This window comes from Capricornis sumatraensis, chromosome 11 (assembly GCF_032405125.1).
Source record: "Capricornis sumatraensis isolate serow.1 chromosome 11, serow.2, whole genome shotgun sequence".
Classification (NCBI taxonomy): Eukaryota; Metazoa; Chordata; class Mammalia; order Artiodactyla; family Bovidae; genus Capricornis; species Capricornis sumatraensis.
This window is the reverse complement of record NC_091079.1, coordinates 39,496,028-39,501,971: the sequence shown is the minus strand read 5'-3', so window position 1 is coordinate 39,501,971 and position 5,944 is coordinate 39,496,028.

Genomic DNA, 5,944 nt, shown 5'->3' with positions numbered 1-5,944 from the left:
TGGAGCTTCTCCATCTTTGGCTGCAAAGAATATAATCAATCTGATTTCGGTGTTGACCATCTGGTGATGTCCATGTGTAGAGTCTTCTCTTGTGTTTTTGGAAGAGGGTGTTTGCTATGACCAGTGTAATCTCTTGGCAAAACTCTATTAGCCTTTTCCCTGCTTCCTTCTGTATTCCAAGGCCAAATTTGCCTGTTACCTCAGGTGTTTCTTGACTTCCTACATTTCCATTCCAGTTCCCTATAATGAAAAGGACATCTTTTTTGGGTGTTAGTTCTAAAAGATCTTGTAGGTCTTCCTAGAACTGTTCAACTTCAGCTTCTTCAGCATTACTGGTTAGGGCATAGACTTGGATTACTGTGATATTGAATGGTTTGCCTTGGAAACGAACAGAGATCATTCTGTCATTTTTGAGATTGCATCCAAGTACTGCATTTCAAACTCTTTTGTTGACGATGATGGCTACTCCATTTCTTCTAAGGGATTCCTGCCAGCAGTAGTAGATATTATGGTCATCTGAGTTAAATTCACCCATTCCAGTCCATTTTAGTTCGCTGATTCCCAGAATGTTGATGTTCAATCTTGCCATCTCCTGTTTGACCACTTCCAATTTGCCTTGATTCATGGACCTGACATTCCAGGTTCCTATGCAATATTGCTCTTTACAGCATCGTACCTTGCTTCTATCACCAGTCACTTCCACAACTGGGTATTGTTTTTGCTTTGGCTCCAACCCTTCATTCTTTCTGGAGTTATTTCTCCACTGACCTCCAGTAGCATATTGGGCACCTACTGACCTGGGGAGTTCCTCTTTCAGTATCCTATCATTTTGCCTTTTCCTACTGTTCATGGTGTTCTCAAGACAAGAATACTGAAGTGGTTTGCCGTTCCCTTCTCCAGTGGACCACATTCTGTCAGTCCTCTCCACCATGACCCACCTGTCTTGGGTGGCCCCACAGGGCATGGCTTAGTTTCATTGAGTTAGACCAGGCTGTGGTCTGTGTGATTAGGCTGACTAGTTTTCTTTGATTATGGTTTCAATGTGTCTGCCCTCTGATGCCTTCTCGCAACACCTACCATCTTACTTGGGTTTCTGTTGCCTTGGACATGGGGTATCTCTTCACGGCTGCCCCAGCAAACTGCAGCTGCTGCTCCTTACCTTGGACAAGGGGTATCTCCTCACCTCCGCCCCTCCTGACCTTGAACGTGGAGTGGCTCCTCTTGGCCCTCCTGATATTGATGTCTTACCTCTTCCCTTTTCTCTTTTCCCTTCTTCTGCTTGTAGGAAGGGTTATTGGGTTGCAGGGCTATTTCTGAATTAGAACACAGGTGCACAGAATCAAAACCTTCTTTGATTGTCAAAACTTTTTTGATATTTTAACTGTTAGTACTACACATCCCAAAGCCAGTGCTATTTACCAAAAACAGATCATGTTTGTTTTGCTCTTGAAGGCAATTTAAAAGCTCAGACCAAATCAGTGACAGCGGAAGGTTTCCTGACAGAATTTCAGCCAGCAAGAAGCCCCTGTGAAATGTGGCTACTTACATTATATTAAGGGCTGTGAGAGGAAAATGCATGAGATGACAGCATTAATGCTCTCACACAGAAACAAAACAGAAATTACGTTAAAATGTATTGACAACACTTTCTCAATTAATTAAAGTTAAACGGTAGTGTTATGATTCTGGTAACTAGCTGCAAATCTTGTCTTACAAACACAGACAAATTCTTGAAAAGATATGTGCCACGTAGCCCATGAGGGAGAGGGGTGATCCCCAAATGCGGAGCAGAGAGGTAGCTGAGGGCTGGGGCATCGTGTGGCAGCTGGCTGGGCAGTGGGCAGTGCTACTGACCTGCACTCATGGGGAATTGGGTTTTTGAGCCAGGACAGGCTGATTTGGACAGGAGATCAGGCCTGTGGCTTTGGAAAGGTAGAGAACTGTTATTAAATTCTTGCAGTAGGCTGCCAAAAATCAACTCTGGAGGGAGGAATACCAACCCCCACACCCACACCCTCACGACAAATTTTAGATGACTCTAGGTGGCCCTCGTGGTGAAGAATCCACCTGCCAATGCAGGAGACCTGGGTTCGATCCTGGACTTGGAAGAGCCCCTTGGAGGAGGAAATGACAATACACTCAAGTATTCTTGCCTGGAGAATCCCACGGACAGAAGAATCTGGCAAGCCACAGTTCATGGGGTCACAGAGAGTGGGGCACGACTGAAGTGACTTAGCACGCACATTGCATTGAAACATGACAGGTGTCCTGGGTAAACAATCCCCTCGATACAGAGCCAGAGCAGAGGAAGGTTTAGCATCGCATGGAATATGGTCCTTGCTGCCCCGCCCCCGCTCTCTTCCACAGTATCTGCCTAATCATTGTCCAAGTTTTTATTGAAATGCAGTTGATTTGTAAAGTTGTGCCAGTTTCAGGTGCACGGTATAGTGAGTCAGTTATACACATGTGTGCTAAATTGCTTCAATCATGTCCGACTCTTTGGGACCCCATAGGCTGTAGCCCAACAGACTCCTCTGTCCGTGGGATTCTCCAGGAAAGAACGCTGAAGTGGGTTGCCATGTCCTCCTCCAGGGGATCTTCCCCACCCAGGGATTGAACCCATATCTCTTAATTCTCCTGCATTGACAGGTGGGTTCCTTACCACTAGTGATACCTGGGAAGCCCTCAGTTATATATATACACACACACACACATGCATGGGCTTCCCTGGTGGCTCAGCTGGTAAAGAATCCACCTGCAATGCAGGACATTGCTTGCAGTGCAGGAGACAAGGGTTCAGTCCCTGGGTTAGGAAGATTCCCTGGAGGACAGCATGACAACCCACTCCAGTATTCTTGCCTGGAGAATCCCATGGACAGAGGAGCTTGGTGGGCTACAGTCCATGGAGTCAGAAGAGCTGGACACAACTTAGCGACTAAACCACCACCGTGAAAGTGAAAGTGAAAGTCACTCAATCATGTCCAACTCTTTGTGACCCTGTGGATTATCTAGTCTGTGGAATTCTCCAGGCCAGAATACTGGAGTGGGTAACCTATCCCTTCTCCAGCAGGTCTTCCTGACCCAAAAAATCGAACCAGAGTCTCCTACATTGAGGTGGATTTTTTACCAACTGAGCTATCAGGGAAGCCCAGAGAAAACCACCACCATAAATATGCATATTCTTTTTTTTTTTTACATTGTCTTCCATTATAGGTTATTGCAGAATATTGACTACAGTTCCTCATGCAATACAGTAGGTCCTTGTTGATTTTTAAATTCAGTTAATTGGAAAAGTCTCATATATGCTCACTCCTGAAGAGGACAAGTGGCAGTTGATGCCATCTATTGGCTGGAACATCTTCTGCTATGAGTCACCTTGAACTGCTCTCCATCACCTGGTAACTTCTCCCACCCTCTTATTGTATGGTGAAAGTCTTAGGTTGACAGGGCAGAAAGCCTTAGGTTGAGAAAGGAGATTGTCTCCTGAATTCTATAATTCTGGCTTTGTTGGAGTGAACTGTTTGATTTTAGCTGCCAAGGGCTGTACTTCACAAGAAACGATCTTCAAACAGCCCTTCAGACCCTTCCATTGGTCTTCACATCCTCCCTTTGTGCCCAACCTTCTGTTCAGCCCCCTTCTGTAATGTCATGTTCACGTGACATAATCTCTGCTGCAAATACTGCCCTCCCCATCCTGTGGGCAATTTCATCTCCACTCAGGAGGCACTATTCCAGAATATTCCTTGGGGATCAGATAGCATTGACTTCCAGCAACACGTCCACCCCCCAGAAACTTCTTAACCCAGTGCTTAAGTCAAGTTCAGTTAACACAGCCCTGAATGGACATCATATTTTGGGGTGTCCACCACGGTCACTGCAGCCTCCAGATCACCTTACATCACCCTGCAGGCTATCCTCAGAGACCGTGAGCTTCAGCTCCACCAACAGCAGGTGTTTTCCAGGTTCTGTGTGTCCCCAAGATTTTCCTCGATACCCTGGAGATAGCTTTTATTTGGTTTGGGCTAAGAAGTGCTTATCAGCCTTTGAAATTCAAACACAGGAACGTGGAAGTCTTATAGTTCTGGAAAAAAAAACGGATGTTCTATGTATTCCTACACTTCAGGGGCTTCCCTAGCAGTGCCCAGACCTGTAAGGTGTCCAATCTCCTGTGCAGAAAGCTCACACAGACCTCGCCTGGATTAGCCTCATGACCCAGTCCTGTCAATTCTTCTGGCTGGGGAGGTCCCACGAGAGTCTGGCCTGGATGGCAGATAGTTTTTACAGAAAATTGTATTTTCATGCTTCCTGTTCCTCATATCACACTGCTTCTCAAATCTCACCACTTACAGCTTCCACCAAACACAGGCTCCCCAGGCATCAAGTTTAAAAGTAAGAGCTATGTACTTCCCTGGTGGTTCAGTGCTTAAGACTCTGGGCTCCCAAAGCAAGGACTCGGGTTTGATCCATGACTGGGGAACTAGGATCCTGCATGCCACATAGTGCAGCCAAATTTTATTTTTTTTATGGAAAAGAAGAAAAAATTAGAGTCTCCACCCTCAATTCCATCTATCTAATCCCAGAAAGAGCTTTCTAGACTGCTGGGAGATCCAACCAGTCCATCCTAAAGGAAATCAGCCCTGAATATTCATTGGAAGGACTGATGCTGAAGCTGAAACTCCAATACTTTGGCCACCTGATTCGAAGAGCTGACTCATTTGAAAAGACCCTGATGTTGGGAAAGATTGAGGGCAGGAGGAGAAGGGGACGACAGAGGATGAGATGATTGGATGGCATCACCGACTCAATGGACATGGGTTTGGGTGGACTCTGGGAGTTGGTGATAGACGGGGAGGCCTGGTGTGCTGGGGTTCATGGGGTCGCAAAGAGTCTGATACGACTGAGCGACTGAACTGAACTAAACTGAGGTGGCTCATTGGTAAAGAACCCATCTGCCGATGCAGGAGACACAGGTTTGATCTCTGGGTCTGGAAAACCCCCTGGAGGAAGAAATGGCAACCCACTCCAGTATTCTTGCCTCGAGAATCCCACGGGCAGAGGAGCCTGGCAGGCTACGGTCCCCGGGGTCACAAAGAGTCAGACCTGAATGAGAGACTGAGCACGAACACAGCCCCTAAATGCACTTGGAAATTCCCCCCACTTCCTCAGCTTCTTATCTTAAGAAATGTCCCCTCCATTTATGGAGCAAGGATTTTCCACTGACACACATCTTTCAGGTTATACAGGTTTCAGTACGAGAGACTTGACAGTAATAGCTTCAAAATACAAAACACTGACTCATGTAGAGAGTAATCCAGATCATTCCTCTGCTGAAGGAAAAGTCCCTGTATGTTTATAACAATGTCATCAAAGTGGGTTTGCTATTATTCAACAAAACAGACTATAAATAAATCTAAAAATTGCTGATACTAATTGTATCACTTTTTAAAATTTATTTAATGATCTAGCAAAACTGAACTAGGAAAGATTTGAATAACTACACATTTATTTTAAAAATGGGACATTTACTATGATATGTGGAGGATGTACCCAGAGGAACATCTGCCTTTCTGAAAAGGAATACCAGCCCTACAAAGAAAAGCTCTGTGTGTGAAGAACCTCCTCTAGTTATCCCACCTCCTGCTCTGTGTCTGGAACTCTGTGATTCTCACCACGTGACCACTGAAGGGAAGCAGCAAAGGCAATCGGAGTGTTTGGACCCCCGGCAATGAACCTATAAAAACTGCTCTAAGAGCCAAAAGACCAGGGAATTGGACTGTAAAGGAGCCATGCCACCTGCCTATAGAGCAGCTAAGCTGGGAACTGCGTGAGGCTTTCCCTGGATGCCTCCAAAAATGAAGATGCCCCAGTAAGCCAGCATGGGGCTACACAGAACTGAGACTTGCAACCCACGTCACAGAGCTCAGTCTCAGCTGCTTTCCGGATC